The sequence below is a fragment of the Ambystoma mexicanum genome, chromosome 5q (genome assembly GCF_040938575.1).
Source record: "Ambystoma mexicanum isolate Mex_15411 chromosome 5q, UKY_AmexF1_1, whole genome shotgun sequence".
Lineage (NCBI taxonomy): Eukaryota > Metazoa > Chordata > Amphibia > Caudata > Ambystomatidae > Ambystoma > Ambystoma mexicanum.
The window spans coordinates 1,375,044,335-1,375,060,419 of NC_090933.1; positions in this window are offsets into that span (position 1 = coordinate 1,375,044,335).

Genomic DNA, 16,085 nt, shown 5'->3' on the forward strand with positions numbered 1-16,085 from the left:
ATTCCATATGGTCCGGTTTAAGTTTAGCACTGATTCACTGCCAAAAGTTAATGAATATAGAAAGGAATCACAGGCTTCATTGGGAATTTTCCATATTTAGCAAGAAGTGGTCTTCCTTGCAGAGCGAGGATTTTCATTGTTGTCTTCATCTGGTGGCTCCAAGCCCATTTGCTGATTGTTATATTAAAGATGACTTACAACTACCGAATGGACTCTGTTGTTTCTATTTGGATCTTTCCTGAATTCCAGCGATACATCCTTCATTTTGTCCCTTGATTTGCACAAAATGCCATGATTTTTTATTTCTTTGCATTTATGACGAGATCATTTTTATTTAGGTACTCCTGTAGATGATTTATTTGTCGTTACAATCCGATTTGAGTCTTATCCATTAACACCAAGTCATCTGTATAGATGATCCAAGATATCGGGTGACCATTTACTCTTCGTGGAAATATGTTCACATTTTTTAAGGCCGATGGAAGATCCGTTAGGTACAACTTGAAAGGCGAGGGGACAGCCCTGTTTCACTCCTTTCTCTGTTCTTATGTCGTCTGTCAATTACCCCTCTGCATTAAGACGTATTTTTATTGTTGTGTCTGTATGTAAGGCAATTATGGCCTGTAACAGACCTTCTGGGCATTTCCATGTCTTTAATTTCGTCCATATTGTCCAACGATTAACACTGTTAAATGCTTAGCAGAGGTCAACAATGGCAAGGAAAAGAGTGCCATTTGATCTCATTGTGTCAAGCTTTAAGACATTTAGAAGGAAGAGATTTAAGTCAGGGCCTACTCCTTTAGTAAAGCCAGTTTGTCTTACATCCGTGATGCCACAATCGTCTACCCATTTTAATAACTGTTTTTATAAAAATGGCTCAAATAGTTTTCCAATCACGTCGATCAGAGTGATCGGACGATAGTTACGAGGTGTTGCTCTGTCGCCATTTCTTTGCCTTTGAGATTTGCTGAAATAGAACTTCTACAAAGACTCCCCAGTCACTGATGTTTTGCCTTAACATAATATTTGTGATTCCATCCAGGCCTGCTGCTCCTGAATTATTTAGTTTCTGGATGGCGTCTTCAATTTGATCTTTTTTTAAATTGAAGTCCCAAGTGACCATATAGTCTTCCCATGAGTCATTGACACCCACCTTAGGTTTGGAAAAAAATGCAGTGAAATGTTCGACCCATTTCTTTGCATCGACACTGTTAAGGATTCTAATCGGGCGTCACACACCGGACCAGGACCCTTGCCCTTAGCCTAGGATGTAGCGATCAATTAGAATACTTTAACTTTATTTCCTAGAATTCAGATTGAGCTGGCACCCAACCCATCTCACACACCCTTTTACAAACCCCGGGTCACAATGGACCATGAACCAGGCCGGTTGGTGGGAATGTAATATTTATTTAATTTAAATTAAAGAAAAACACACAATTTTAATATTGGGCAGCAATCACCAATGGGGTGATAATTGCAATGTAAACTGATGAAATATACTTGGTTGACCTTGTAATAGAACATATCCAAAGCACAGATGAATAGGATCAATTTTACTCTTCGGGTAGATAGCATCTGAGTTAAGATTTCCCCCTGCAATGCTCCCACAAATCACTATTTATCAAATTTTGAGTGGGTAGAAAGGAGCAGCAAGGAGTCAGGAATGCTAGGCAGCAAACAGAATTAAAACCCGTCATTCCCTCACAAAATGAAAACCTTTGCAATTGCATAAATGACACTCGGAATTGGTAAATAATGAATTCACATGTGCGGTTGAATAAATGAGGTAAATATGAGTTATAACAGTATCAGAGATGTAAGTACACTAGCAACTACCAGGCAAGGTGTCAACAAAGGGCATACAGGGCTACAATGAACTTGAAAGTAAGAACACAATGCAGCCAAAATCATGCGTTGGAAAGTTGCATTTTTCTCTTTTTGCAGTTTTAAATGTCAAAACGGTTTGTAAAAGAAAACGGGTGAAATAGACAGAATCGGAATGCGGTTTTAAGCTGGTTAATAGATGCACATAACAGGGATAATATAGAAGTGAAAGAGTGACTCTAGCTAAATAACTGGATGAGATTTTCAATGTGGAAGGATATTCGGTTTTGGGAAAATAATAGCAGTTAACAGAGAAAATCGGTTTGGAAAGAAAGGACAAGTTTTACTTAAAGTAGATTACCAAGAAGATAGCGCTGCCCATGAAACAGGTTAAGTGGCCGTCTAAACCCCCTTGACGCCGCGTGTCTCTTTATGTGGAAATTAATTCATTTACTCCAAATATGACTAACGACTTTACAAATGACAGAAATGAGTGGAAGAATTGCACTAACACTAGAAAATCAAGGACAGGATGCACAGATAATTCAGACTATCTTAAACAAGTTATCAGGGTTTGGATGGGATTACTTATAAGGTGGAACCAAGACAAGGTATCAAGATAGGGTAGGCTATGTATTGTTATGAGATGGGGAGATACTCACAATCAGTGCTGGAGTTTGGAATTTGGGACAGCTAACCAGGTTTCTGGACTCAAGGCAATATCTGATCACTGGTCACCGCGGGGCTCTCCTGGCAGAAAACAGCTGGGCCTGTCTGGTCACAGCACAGCGGCATGCAGGTAGTGGGGCAAAAAGCCGGTCTGGTCACAGGATACACTCCAAAAGGGTACCACAGCTTGTCCCCCTTCTCCCTGAGTTAGTGGGATTTTGTTATGGGGTTTTAGTTCTGAAGAGTGGTTTTGCCTGGATAGGAGTGCCTGAACAAACTATCCCTTTCCTGGCAGTGGAGTCTGGAATCTGCCAGGTGAATCTTGAATGTCTGGATACTCAGGATGCACAGGAGCTGTAAATGTCAGAAGAGTGCGTCCTTTGTCTCTGTGATCTGCCCCTTTTTATAAGGTGGATGACATCACTGGATTATACTGTGGGGCAGGCTTAGGCTGGGCATGCCTCTAACAACTGGATTGGTCAGGGGTGATTGTTAGCGCCTTGCTGTCAGCCGGTTGGGTTTCAGGGGCATGACATCAGATTTATGATGTGTGCTTTACAATGCATAGGATCATCCCACAGTTACTTTTGCTAAAACCAAAAGTGCCTGAAGCTCAGCAGAGTATGGTAGAATCAACATTGGCCTGAGCAGATGGTTAGTCACATGCTTCAGGAGAAATGAAATCTTGGAGGAGAAATTAAACTACCTCTCATAGCCTGCGGTGCCATTGATTAAACATTGAACACATTTTCCTAAAAAAAAAAGAGCATTGTGTGTCCTATCGAGCCCACCCGCGGTTCATTTTAAAGAGGCTATGAAGCTAGTTGGCACCATTTTTTTTTATGTATATAACTTAAGTTATGATCAAAAGTATGATTCTGGCATTTTCATAAATCTGAGGAATTGAAAATATTGATAGACTAATAGATGGTGAAATTAATGTTAGAAGTATGTAGTCTCAGAGTTATAAATATTTCAGTGCAGTAGCAAACCGCAAAAAACAGTGGCTCCATCCAGGAAGGGCGTGCCAAAATAAAATGAGTATTGTCCGACTCACAAAGAAAAATAGAACTCAAAAATATATCATATGGTTCTCTGAAAGATTAAGGTAGTTGCTACATTGTGAGATTTTTCAGAATACAAAATGTAAAACCCACATGTCACTTTGGGATGATAAATCTTTCTCTCCCTTAGCCTACATCATACATATATCCCAACTTCTGGTCCTATCAGCAGCCAGTGGGCGTCTTGGTGGGAGATGAAGGAACAGTGTTAGCCAATCCTTACTCTGGGAATTATGACAATGTTGGACTGTCATCAGCCCTATAAGAGGGCATGTTTGCATCTGAACAGGGCCTTTTCACTTTATTCCGGGAGATAGCTTGCTAACGGACCCTTGCGAGGAATAACTAGCAGGGAGGCCTCAATCCTTGCATTTGAGATAGTTACAGTGAAATCTAGAAGCTAGCTGGGACCCCAGCAGAAGAGCAGAAGGAGTCTGTGTGCATGGGAAATCCTTGACTGAAAGCCCTTGACCAGATCTGCACTATCCTCAGAGGAGACCTGCTGTTTTCCCTGACCAAAGCCTCCCATTTAAAGTGACCAATCCAAAGGTCATCAATTTTTTGGGGTGCAACCTGACTTATCCCTTTCCATTAGTGGGTATGAGGGTTGAAACAGGGAAGGCCCTTAGCACATTGTATTGAATCCAAAATTAATTTCACTATAGAAAATCACCCTATCCATTTAGATTGCATTGTGTTGGGAACAGCCCACATTAATCATTTCCATTAAATTGTGGTGAGGGGGAAGTTGTGTAGATCCTTAATGCATTGAATTGAAGTTAATTCAACTAATTCCCATATAGAAAATCACAGGATGAGTGTTGTTAGACTTTGAAACTAACAAAGTTCATGCCCAGTGTGTTAGAGCCAGTATAGACCACAAAGACTTGGGTGACTGTCCTCCTGAACCCCGTGACTCCTGCCCTGAAGGGGGGTGTACACAATCCCAAAATAAGTAATCCTGAACGCTACCTTTCAAGTGAATGTAGAGGATTCCAGAGTCAGAATTACAAAGCCTTACATCTCATTTGTATGTGTGTTGCAAAACGATTTCCCTTTGACTTCCTTTTCTCAACATCGCCTTTTAAATAAAAGTTGAAAAAACGATTTCCCCATTTGAGTTCCTTTACTCAACCTTGCCTTTCAAATGAAAGCCTAAAAACACAATTTCCCATTGATTCTTTCACCTCCCAAACCAGAATCCCAAAGCACTGCCTGCCCTTTGAATGTGTGCTGCAAAACTATTTTTCCATTTTATTGTGAATGTTTACCATTGGTGAAATTGAAATTAAATGTGTTTTAAATTGTGACTGCATGTTTCAAAATGTTACCTGTGTTGTTTTAATAACAGAACGTACTGAGGTGTTGAGATATTTGGTGTTGCCAAAGCATTGGTGGTTGATATTAGCTGCTAGTCAAAACCATAAATAAATAAATAAATACATACATATTCTAACTATACACCGGTCTGGTTCCTAGTCCATTGGTGACACAGGGTATTTGTTGGCGTGGGTGCGACAAGGGTTGGAGGCCTCACCAAAGTGAATCTGAAATTGCACTTTGGGCCGTGCCACCTTGCTTGGGGGGGGAAGGAACTCTCTGAGTTGAGTGTGAAATGCCAATGAACTACGACAAAGCTGGGGGCTCCTTGCTAGGGTTTGATTGAGAGTCTTCACTTGTGACACTGCAGTAGCAGCATACTATTCATTTGGGTGTAATTACATTGCAGTGGATGGAAAGTTGTGTAGCATTGCATTGTGAAGGTGCCTTTCAGTCCTGTATCCCGGGTTCCAGGGTGCTGTATAGGTAAAATAGTGTTGATTTTGAGTTGTCATTGTGAGTGGAAACTTAGCAGGAACAGGGTTCAGATTTTTGCTCTTGCATAGAGAGTATATCAGGTGCAGAATACCTTTCGAATGAGCACCATAGAAAGCAATATGGCTAGGAAGCACCTCCTATTCAATTGTTTATTAAAGGTGAATGGGTGGAACAAGAAGGTGAAAAATGCAAGCAAGAATGATGCAGGAGGTTACCTCTGCAAATATTGATATGTGCCCGGGTAATGGGTTGTTACATCATGCCCTGGCAAACGTTTACATGACACAGACCAGCAAAGATGTGCAAATTAAAATTGCTCAGCTCACAGTATGTATGTATTTCCATATGATGATCATGGAAGAAAGATACCAGGATACTCGTTACTGGGATTACGCGGACGAACAGTGCCGCGAAGTTCGTGCATAAGCACCATCATCATCCTCAACACGGTCCGTGAGAGGCAGGCTTCCCTGAACTCTGGCAGCTCGGTGATGCATTGCGGACTTGGCTCGCCTTCCGAAATGTAGGCCAAGCACCCGGAATTTTCACGGCAGCAGCAGTTCTCCTCCTCAGTTGGCATTAGCTCGCACCGATTACACGTGCACCAGGTGGAGACGCCGTCCATGCGACATGGTCCAGGCTCTTCATCCGTTGACTGGTCCTCCCAACTGCCGTCCGAATCCCCATCGTTTTCGCGTGCTTGCCTTTCCAGTAGTTCCTCCTCGGTGTACTCGGGCTCGTACATATACTGCATGATGGTACAGGTGTTCACAAGGCCTAGAAGCGGCGAAGGTAGCTGACCAGCGCACAGAAACGAGTCACAGAATACTCAAAGTAACACAGAGAGAGGAATGGAATCGAAAATCTGCTGCTGTGTGTTGTGAAACGGTCTGTTTATACTTATTGAGCAAAGAGGTGTCCTGCCATTTCCATGGCGACACTTCATTAGCTGAGGCGCAGCGATTGTTGACACGAAACGTGCTTTGGCGTTGGGAAATGGGCGGTACGCGTCTGCTGATGTCAGGCTCAGGGGCGGGGGATTTGATTTAGTGCCGCAAACGCAGGTGAGCCAGGGCGATGGGGGGAAATGATAGGATTATCAGAAAATGGCAGCTGATTTCGAGTGTGTTAATGGACGAAAAGTCGGGTAAGGTCCATAGGAAAGTTTTCTACGATCTACCGATTTATGCTTAAAAACACATGGCCGAACCGTAGGGACAATAAAAAAAAAGTCCCGGAACTATCCTTTAAAATGTGAAAAACAGTGGCATCCATTTACAGTTATGGGAACATGGCATCTGGGAGGTGATCCTTTGAAGGCCTCGACTTTTTACTAGGGATGTGAACTCATGTGTTCGAAATATTGGAGGGTACTGACAGTTCACTTTACTAAAAGATGTGTCTGGTTGGTAGTTTTAACCTTTTTCAGTTGCATTGTCCGCAGACTGAAAACGGCCCTGTCCTGTCAGCCTTAGCCCTCTTTGGGAAAAGGTGGAGGTTTTGGCACGTGCACCCTTCCCAGATCTCTGTCCGCAAAGGGCGAGCATATTTTATGATGACAGATCCCAGGCCGCTTTACTTTAAAGAAAGCAGCAGATGTTGGCACTGGTCTGGCCTTGTGACCTTGCTCCAGCCACTGAAGAGAAATTAGCGACTGACCTTAAGTGGGCCCATGAAAGTGTGTCGCATGTTTGCTATCATTTATATCACAAGCTGCGATGAGCTAAATAACATATTTTAAACGTAAACTGGCGGAAATGCCATGTTGGCTTTAGTGATCCTGGGCCTTCTCATATTCATGTTATGAAGCTCATGCCCGGCCGTTAATCCGGAAACAGCTGGGTTTCATTTCATGCCATATTGTTTTTCTCTGTGTGTCACTGCATAGCGTGTGTCAAGGCCTCCCATTGGGGTAAGCGGTAAAATGGCGCTTCCAGTTTTCCGTTAAATGCCCACTGCGTGTATGCTCTAAAACTCTTTATAGAGCTGTACATGTACAGGTTCCATGTAACATCCATGCACACTGCTACTTGGGACATTCCTTAGTGTTGGCTATTAGGCAGTGTTGTATGCACTACCCATAAGCCAAAACTATTGGTATGGCAAGTGGACATAGGAGATAGATAGGATGTGATGAGGGACACACCCTGGGGTCTTATTGGTCATTTTCCATCCCCACTGAACGCCCATGGCCATGCTAGTCATTATAGCCCTGGGCAACCACATCCTGACCCATCACACCCAAAGCACTCCCTCCCCTGGGATCAGTTTGAATTAGCTCTGTGCTTTTTAGAGGATGCCATTGTTATTTCTAAGCAGTCTTCTAACTGGTAATAACATGTGTTCAGTGGACTGAATTCCCATTAAAACAAGCATTGGCATTAGATGAGACATTTTCCAGGCACTGCCTTAATATGTCCCAGTACTAAAAACCATTTGCCAGCTGTTGTCATCTATTGCCAGGTACCAGAATGATAGCAGCGTCAGGAAAATCCATAATATATACAACACCTGTCTGGGATGATGGGGGAGTGATGTGAGGAGGCAGACAAGGGAAGCAATTTATGGCTCTGGAGGGGAGGGGTGTAGGATTCTGTTAGGGGAGAGTTGCACGGGACATTGACGGGTGTGCGGGCAAAGAGGAAAATATGGCCTATGACAATGGCAGGACAAAAAGAATGACATGCCCAGCTCCAGCACCAAAATGGATGGAGATCAAGCAATCTCAATGATCTCTCCGCCTCTGTGTCTTGCCGTTTATCCCCCACACGACACGTAAACAATGGCCGCTCCTACTCTCGTCAACAAAGGTCACCCTGAAATCCTGGGATGAGGCATTCAAAGGAAGAAGATTACCAGGGGTACATGCCCACTCTCCGCAGTCTTCTGCAGCCCCACCTTCACACCAGGTATGCCTTCAGGGGCTTTTGGGAACTGGAAAAGGGGGGGCTTACTCCCAATGGCACAACTAGTTGAGTAGGGCCATTCCAGCACATATGAAGATTGCAAAAAGGAATTCCACTTGTCAGAGTCAGATAGGTTCTCCTACTCTCAAGTGTGCCACTGGATCACACACCCGACAATCAAACAAAAAAGCCACCCGTACTTTAAGTCCACACGAACTAACAATCTATGCAAACTCTTGAGGGATGATCTGTTAACCTCCCGCAGACCAGACTTTATGTCCTGATGGGAAACAGACCTGGGCTACCAATTGGATGATACAGAATGGCTGGATATCTGGGCCAGAGCCCACACCTCGTCCAGATGTGTGACAACAATGAATATGCCTTGAAACTATTGTTCCGATGGTACTCTCCCATGACACAGATACACCAATTCCAGGCCTCAATTCTCTCTATCTGTTGGCGAAACTGTGTGGCACAAGGATCGTATTTGCATATGTGGTGGAGCTGCCCTCGGATCAGTTCATTCTGGGAGACTATTGTGGAAACCATAAAAGCTATTATGGGCAGCAAACTCCGGGTCTTTCCCAAGACCCTGCTTCTGGGGACCCCGGTGGAGGAAATATACCCAAAATCCGGGGCACGCGCTAAACTACTGACACATTTGCTACTGGCGGTGCGCATCACCATCGCTCGACGCTGGAAAGCACTGGAGGCACAGACAAGATCCTATGGTGGATTAAGTTCTGGGATGTGCAGGTTGTGGAGAAAGTGACTGCGGCAGGGGTTGGAAAATTCCACCAATTTCAATTGATCTGGTCGTCACTACTGGAATACGATCTTAAATACCCAGCCCTAACCTACAAAACCCACCTGGCACGATTATACTTAGGCCCGGGTGTGAACGGGTTACGGTGGCAGTGTGTCGGGAATCTGCGGCAGTGACCGATCTGGCGGATTTGACTCATATGTAATGTTTATGCTAATGATATGCTCCACCCGTTTAATAATAACAATAAAAATATGTAAAAAAAATAAAGAAAGACATTCCCACAAAGGATGCTCTGGTGGCCAGGAGAAAACAGGAGCGGCTCCTAAGGAATTCCACCCACGTTCCTGGCCACCTGACTGTCCGGTGCCTAATGCAGAGCAATAGGCCGCTTTTCTGCTTGACCTGACTGTCCACACAATGTGGCTTGAAGGCCCAGGTAAAGAGTTCAGAAATATATTTAACGAATCTACCACTGCACCCCAAGTGCACAGACGGACTGGTCTGACCCAGGAAGAGATAGACTGACAGTGGCAAAATTTGAAAGGCACATTCTGCGTGAACCAAAATGAGGCAATAAGCATGACATAGGCTTTGGTAGCAGAGAGCGGCTTTGTACATCAATCACTTTTCCAATACCATAAGGTTTAGTCACATTTAAGGATGTTTTGGTGCACATTTTGTCGTCATAACTAACACTTTTCAATCGATATCTGTAAGATGCAGTTTTCTATTGCTACATGTCAGTGCCCTCCCTTCTGCCTTTCAAGTGAAACTGTGTTACGCCCATTATCTGACTGCCTCCGCACCTGCGTGCCCAACCGGTGCCAATGTTGCTTTCTGGTCGGTGGTTTCTACTTTTGAGTCTGAAGTGACGGGCGGGCGCTAGCCTTTTTCTCATCTTAGGTGCGGGTGCTGGCATAACAATCTCTCAAGACAAATGAGTACATTTATAGTTGCTACAAGCCACTCATGCCAGGCACACATTCAAGATCAACCAAGTATTGGATAAGCCTGCAGATGACTTTTGCATAGACATGGAATAGGCACGTGCCAGAGTCTACCATAATGGTGCTACCTGGGTATAAGATGGCAACTGCTGGTAAATGTTTTGAGTACCTTGGCATATAATGGCAATGCCTTGCAAGTGCCTTTCTAATGTCTATAGCAGAGCCACAACCGCTTTCTTTGCCACTGCTAGTTTCTTTTTTATATTAGTGCAAGGAATAGATGGAAGGACACACATATTGCTTATAAATCAGGTGACTGAAGGCGCACCCAGATAAGACGTTTTTCTTACACCAGGATTACAGATACATTTAATACATTACTTTTCTGAAGTTGGCCTGGAAATAACAATTGCATCCCCATAAAAGCCAACAGCGTGATGTCATGCACGGTTGAGCAAGTCCCAAGAGATCCCAGGAGAGGGTTATGCTGGGAGCGTAGGTAGGTAATGGGTAGGAATGGCATGCCATTGGGCAGTCATTGGGTGGGTAAAAAGCCAAATACCCAAGGATGTGTGTCTCTCCTCACATACCATCACCTCTCCTATCCGTACTCCTAGGCCTGAAGTCTGGGATGATGCATGATCCAAAGCACCAGTTATTAGCTACAAAAGCACGTCCACCTCTAACTTCTAGACCGTCCTTATATTTTTCTCAATGTGATATATAATTTTCTAACTTGTGCACACGGTACAAGTTGATGGAACAGGCAGGTGGTTGCCATCCACCCATTTATTTTAGATGGAGGACGCAGTTCCCTTGGTGTGTTTTTGAGGAATTCAACAATTTTTTGCTGCACCTACTTAGTTGAAGTAAACAGTTCAAACCTGCCTATGCAGATGATGTCTTAATCAAGAACTCAACTGTGCAGGAATACATAGCTGAAATATGCTATGTTCTGACCCAGTTGCAGAAAGCCGGAGCAAAACTGTCCTTCCAGAAGGCACAGTGGTGTAAAACCCACATAACCTCTTAGGTCATGAAATCACGCCTGAGTGTCTCAGCCCCAAGGCAAAAAAGGTGGCAGAATTATTGAAATTGAAAGACCCTACTACTCTGTGAGAACAAATAAGCCTTCATTGACTCACAAATTATAGTAGAAAGTTAATTGAGGACTAAGCAGATGTCACACAACCCTTGGTCCATTTATTAAAGGCCGGGTCAAGTGGGAGTTCCGTCCAGAACAATCTGAGGCATTAAAACAACAAAAGAGAAGCCATTCCCAAGCCCATTCTTTGGCTTACCTCATAAAGAACAAGGAGTTCTTCTTGGGGATGGGGTTCTTATATACTTGCTTAACAGTGGTATTATACCAAAAGCATGACAACGTCAACAAAGTAATCTTGTACGCAAGCAAGACGTTGTCCTCTGTGGAGGAAACATTCAACGATTGCGAAAAGGTACTCCTGGCAATGGTGTGTGCATTGAAAAATGACCGCCCATTCATCCAGGGGTAGCAAATCATCGTGGAGACTCCTCACCAACCCTTGCAATATCTCCAAAGTGACCGAATCTGAACAGGGAATGTGAGTAATTCCAGAATTACTTTGTGGATTCTGTCCATGCAAGGCTTTCCTGTGGAGGTAAGACATGGCCTAAACAACAAGAGTCCTCTAGTGCAAGGATTGGCTGACTTTCATGACAGTGCTCAAGAAAACTGCCTCGAGGACAAAGGTCTAAGGACCAACAACAATATGGGGGCGTACCTTACTTCCCTGTACAAAGTCTATTAGGAAGACACGTGTCAGCGGATACCCACAGTTTATGTGGATGGGTGCTCCTACCATGTCGACAAGAAGTGGTTGTTCCTAAGAATTTAGGAACTCCCATCCCCTGCACACTGTCTGGTATCTGCGGAGCAGATGAATAACTTTAGTTGTTTTTGTATTACTAAATTTCATAACACATTTTTCAATAAACAATTAAATAGTCAGAGTGAATAACAAGCTCACAAAACTTATATAGACATCAAACAAAATATTTATTGTACAATATCTCTGGGCCCGACACGTTTCGAGCAAAGACTCTTCTTCAGGGGCAAAATCATATTTCACAATCAATTACTAGAAAAAGATAGAAAAGGGTGCAGCTTAGTATCTCTTTATCATGTAATTCAATTATTAATAAAGCTTTCAAAACATTAAATCATAAATATAATTGGAGATCTTGTCAGGAGATGTCTGGGATAATACCTAGTAGCTCAGTTTGTCCAAGAAGATTTGAAATGGTAAACATTAGTCCAGTCAGATGAGTAGTCATATCATTTTTCTAACCAGCAAAAAAAGGAAGTATAATTTCTAAAATTATTTTCCAACAAAGCAAAGAAACAAGCTGACCTGTTTTCATAGAGTCTAATGAAGAACGGGGGAAACTATGCAATTTTGGCATAAGTAATGCAAGCAGGTAAAGTGCCACTTACCAACTATGGAGTAAGATCTTCCCAGAGTGGATTCCTGCCTCTTTCATTCCTACTCAGGCCTACTCCTCTTTCGAATGCCTTGTGTGCAGGCTTTCTCTCTATCCTGGCCACTCTCTTACTGTGGCTACTATCTATCGGCCATCTGGTCAGATCACCTCCTTCCTCTCTGAGTGGGTGGACCTATTCTCCTCCCTCCTGACGTCCACCACTCAAATCCTCCTTCTTGGGGAATTTAACATCCACCTGGATGCTTCCTGTCCTTCCTCTAGACTCTTTTGCGGCCTCTGTGACTTTCTACTCTCCCCTCTGGCCCGACTCACTCTGCAGGGCATACTCTGGATGTTCTGATCTCCTCAGACCTTCCCCTCTCTATCCCTCTCTCCTGGGGTGATAACGTTCTCCTTTCTTCCCATCTGATCCTCTCTACCCCTCAGGCCAAGCCAACTTCAGCACTGCCACCTACCTTCTTGGTTATCCGACCTATGAAGTGTGTGTCAGTTGAGGTTTTCTCTGCCATTTTTTCATTTTTTCTCCCCCTACTCCTCCTCTGGCTGACTCACATCCTGATACAGCCCTTTCCATGCTCCACTCTGCTAGCTCTGATACCCTTGATGTTCTTGCACCCGGCATTAGGATCCACTTGAAGCCCGAATCCAAGTGCAACTCCTGGTTCGATTCAGACCACGTCACTCTTAAACGCAAGTGCAGGGTGGCCGAAAGGATATGTCTTGCTTCTTGTGCATCCTCTGACAAACAGGCCTGCCGGCTGTTCCAAAAGCAATACTGGCTCTCTGTCCGCACCAAGAAGAGAGCCCACATCCAAGCTTGCATCTCTTCGGCATCCAACAACTCAGCAAAACTCTTAAAAATCTACAAGGAGTTGGCCAATCTGTGAAAACAAAGAGAAGATATCGAGGCTGAGTACCCCAAAGGAAATACACCGAACACGGGTTACAAAGGAACATACAAAGATTTTTATTTTATACTGAACAGTTTCAAAGGACAAAGCAACAGATAGCTATTGGCCCTCAGTACAACACAGCGAACTCCAGCGTGGTTCGGTGTGCTCAGTGAGTGGGACTGTACATTAGAATAGTCTCACTTTATATACCCTCGAAAACATGATGTTCAACCCTTCTGCGAGTTAATATTGGTTAATACATTATGGATCTTGGGTTCGTGCCGAGTTCACACATCTGTACACTTAGGGTTTGCCTTTAATACATTCGCCACCAAGCCTAAATGGCAACAGTATATTTTAGGATTTGTCGTAGAGCCTTCTCAAACAGTTGTATACAATGTAGTCAAACAAGTATCCACAGTTCAGTATTTGGATACATTGTGTTTAACATATGCTCGCGGATTAGCTTCATTTGCACATGTAATCCTCTACACACAGGTCAGTGAAGGACAAGGTCTCAGTTCATGACCCTAACATGTGGCCTGCAGGCAAGTTACACATTAGTTCGTACACAGAGGTCAAGACGGCCATGTTACATTCGGAATGACACTGTCCACCATTTTAGCTCACAGGGTGACTTTACAGAGAGAACCTAAAATGGCGGATAGACCTAAAATGGCAGTTTACACTGATCTAAGGTCAGGACCTTGCAATGCGGATTTCCTCGCAAGTGGCTTATAAGAAGCTTGGCGTAGGCCAATATACATTTATTCATCACAATAGGAGGCACGATATAATTTCCCGTTTGACAAATCCTGCTGCAGTCTCTACCTCTCCTGTCCCCTCCCAGGCCCTCTGTACGGCCCTGGCTTCTAATTTCATATATAAAACTCAGGACATCCTGTCCACTCTCTCGTCCTCTCCTCCTCCTCCCTCTACTCTCTACTCTACCTCTGACCCTCTATGGCCACCCCTCCTCCCTCCTTCTCTGCCTTTCCTCTGTTCTCCCCGACAAGGTTTCTCGACAAGTCCGTTCTATGAAAGTCTTGTCAAAACAGGTTCTCCCCTGTTCTTCCAAAACCATCAAGGACCACATTGACTCCCTGGCTCCTGCCCTGGCCAACTTCTGCAACCACTCCTTCGCCACTGGAGTCTTCCCTTCCCCCCTGAAGCACTCTCTTGTATACCCTCTTTTAAAGAAGCCCTCAGCCGAGCGCTCCTGCCTGGCTAACTATCGCCCGATCTCCAACACTCCTTTCCTGGGCAAACTCCTGGAAAAGCTGGCCATCTCCCAGCTTAATCTTCATGCTGAATCTGTTGGTTATCCCATGTCCATCAGTATGGCTTCACAGCAGCCAGAAGCACGGAAACTGCTCTCCTGAACATCCGTGAAGACCTGCTCTCCAACCTCGATTCTAATCTCCCCTCTGACCTCATCTTACACAATCTCTCTTCTGCCTTTGACACGGTCAACCATGCCATCCTGCTCAACCATCTCTGTGATAACCTGGGTATCACCGATCAGGCCCTGGCCTGGCTGACCTCTTTCGTATCCGACCGACCCTCCCAGGTCCAACTTGGGTCCTTCCGCTCCTCTATCTCACTCTCTACTTGTGGTGTTCCCCAGGGGTCTAACCTCTTTCCGGTTGTTCAACCAATACCTGGCACCTCTTGCCCACCGCATTGACGCTCTCTGCCCCAACTTTCAGTGCTATCCGGATGATACCCAGCTCGTTTTCAGGCTCCCTTCTGCCACCTCTTCTCCTTCTCTTATCTCAGACTGTCTGTCTGCTATCCAGGAATGGTGTGCCAACAACGATCTCTGCCTTAATGCCAGTAAGACAGAGATTCTCCTCATCGGCACACCTGCACCCTCCTTGGCCCTCTTCCTGCTCCTACCTGTGGGGCTAAGAACCTCTGGGTCATCTTCGACTCCACACTCTCCTTTTCTCCTCACATCTCTGACGTCTCTAAGAAGTCACACTACCAACTGCACCTCCTCAGAGGTATTCTTCCTTTCCTCTCCTTCCCCCAGAAGCTCACTATCTCTAGAGCTCTGGTTATCTCTAGGTTTGACTACTGCACCAGCCACTTTCTAAATCTGCCTGCTTCTATACTCTTCCCTCTTCAACTCATCCAGAACAGGACTGCAAGACTTGTCCTTGGCCTCAAGCCCAGGGATCGTATCTCTCCAGAACTGAAATCTCTGCACTGGCTCCCAGTGGCTGCGAGGATTAAGTTCAAGACCCTCTGCATTGTCAACAAGGCCTTCTGGGGCCTGGGACCACAATACCTCCAACTCTCTCTTCATAAATACCTTCTTACATGAGCTCGTCACTCCTCTGCCTCCAACTCCCTCAAAGACAGTCACTTCTCCAAGCAATGAGTTGGTGGTAGATCTCTTTCTCCGGCTGGGGCCTCCCTCTGGAACAGCCTCCCTGCCTCTCTGAAACTTGAGGAGAACCATCTCCAGTTACGGAAGAACCTAGAGACTTTCCTCTTTCTTTCTGCCTTCTCTCTACCTCTCCCCTGTTGTTTTCCTGGCTGAAACTGTGCTGGTCACCTGGCTACCCTCTGATCTCGGTCCCAGGTCCCTTTCTCTCCCAGGTGCACACTTGCACTGCCCTCCGGCAACCCTTGCACTTGGGCCACCTTGGAGACCTGTTGCGGATATGGATACGGCCCGGCGCGAGATTTACACCATC